Source organism: Chrysochloris asiatica, unplaced genomic scaffold (assembly GCF_000296735.1).
Source record: "Chrysochloris asiatica unplaced genomic scaffold, ChrAsi1.0 scaffold00517, whole genome shotgun sequence".
Taxonomy (NCBI): domain Eukaryota; kingdom Metazoa; phylum Chordata; class Mammalia; order Afrosoricida; family Chrysochloridae; genus Chrysochloris; species Chrysochloris asiatica.
In genome coordinates this window covers 304,876-306,930 of record NW_006409035.1, presented here as the reverse complement: position 1 = coordinate 306,930, position 2,055 = coordinate 304,876, and the positions used below count along the sequence as shown (strand labels likewise).

The window sequence follows — 2,055 nt, the reverse complement described above, 5'->3', positions numbered from 1 at the left end:
TGATGGCATAGCTTCCAGCATTATAACAACACACAAGTCACTATAGTATGATAAACTGACAGACAAGACAGATTAAGGACCCTTGGCATAAGATAATAGAAAATATTTATTGAATGAAGTACACAAAGTTTCAAGGAATTTGTAGAAAAATATTTTGTCTTAACAACATGTTAGGGATTAGAAATAAGGATGGCTAGTCAGTTTTAACATCAAGTACTTTGACTATTTAGGATTCCATGAAATTCTTACCTAAAAGGTATTTGTGTTGTTGTTGTTATGTGCCATCGAGTCGTTTCCGACCCATAGCGACCCTGTATAGGGTTTCCGAGGGTGTAAATCTTTATGGGAGTAGAAAGCCTCATCTTTCTCCCGCGGAGCAGCTGGTAGTGTTGAACCGCTGACCTTAAGGTTCACAGCCCGATTCGTAACCACTACGCTACCAGAGATCCTAGATCTATAGATATTATATGCTGTTGTTATTTTGGGTCAATGAATCACTTCTATCTCTTATTAAACTGTACAGCATTTCCAATAAGCAGCTACTGGGTTTGAACTACTGATTTGTGGTTAGCAATTGTGGTTAGCAATCCAGTACTTCTCCTCTATGTGAGGACTCTCAATATTATATAGGAATTAATTAATTAAACATATTGAAGATATAAAAACAGCACATCTGTTACACTTTTGTTACTTGACTTTGGCTACATTTGTATTGTTCTTTGTTCTTTTCAAGCAGTTTCATCAGATGCATGAAACCAGGAAACCAAACACATATTTCTCAATTTATCCTATTGGGGCTCTCAGAAGAGGCAGAGATGCAGCCCCTCCTCTTTGCACTGTTCCTGTCCATGTACCTGGTCACCTTCACTGGAAACCTGCTCATCATCCTGGCCACCATCACAGACTCCCACCTCCACACACCCATGTACTTCTTCCTCTCCAACCTTTCATTTGCAGACATTTGTTTCACCTCCACCACTGTCCCAAAGATGTTGCTGAACATCCACACACAGAATAAAGTTATTATGTATGAACACTGCATCACCCAAATATACTTTTTTATCCTTTTTGGAGATGTAGACAATTTCCTCTTGACAATAATGGCCTATGACCGGTTTGTGGCCATTTGTCACCCATTGCACTACACAGTTATCATGAACCCCAAGTTCTGTGGTCTCCTGCTTCTGACATCCTGGTTATTGTCTGGCCTGAACTCTCTATTGCTTTCCTTAATGAGTTTACGACTGTCTTTTTGTACAGCATTGGAAATCTCCCACTTTTTCTGTGAGATTAGTCAGGTAGTACAACTTGCTTGTTCCAACACTTTCCTCAATGACTTAGTGATGTATTTTGCAACTGGACTTCTGGGTGTTATTCCACTTATTGGGATCGTTTTCTCTTACAGTAAGATTATGTCTTCCATTTTGAGAATTTCATCAGCTGGTGGCAAATATAAAGCCTTTTCCACTTGTGGGTCTCACCTCTCAGTCATTTCCTTGTTCTACGGCACAGGTCTTGGAGTTTATCTTAGTTCTGCTGGTACCCAAAACTCAAGGGCCACTGCAATAGCCTCAGTGATGTACACTGTGGTCACTCCCATGCTGAACCCCTTTATCTACAGTCTTAGAAATAAGGACATAAAGCAGGGCCTAAGAAAACTTCTCAACTGAGTAAGATTCTCTAGTTTGAAGAATGTTTTTTATTTCTTGAAAGTAGAGAGTTACTCATGAGCAAAAGAGCTCAAAAGCATGAAGATTTAAATCATACATTCATCAGTATGATTCAGATATCTGCATTATTTCCAGAATTCAAATTCAATCTCCTTTAATTTATATAAGTAATTTATTCCTTACTTTTTCTTTCAAAAAGCCAATATATATATATAGTTGTTGTTATGTGCCATCGGTGTGGCACTGTGGGTTAATGTGCCAGACTGCAAAGCCATTTGAACTGCAAGGCCAGTGGTTCAAGCTCACCAGCTGCTCCTTGGAAACCCTATACAGGGTCGCTATGGCACCAACTTGACGGCACTTCACAACAGCAACAAATATATAT

The 2,055-nt window shown here is 39.2% G+C and overlaps 1 pseudogene; it reads left to right on the top strand.

The window, feature by feature from the left end:
• The first annotated feature begins 749 nt into the window (after positions 1 to 749).
• LOC102827512 lies at positions 750 to 1,730 on the top strand (annotated as a pseudogene).
• The last annotated feature ends 325 nt before the right edge of the window (positions 1,731 to 2,055 follow it).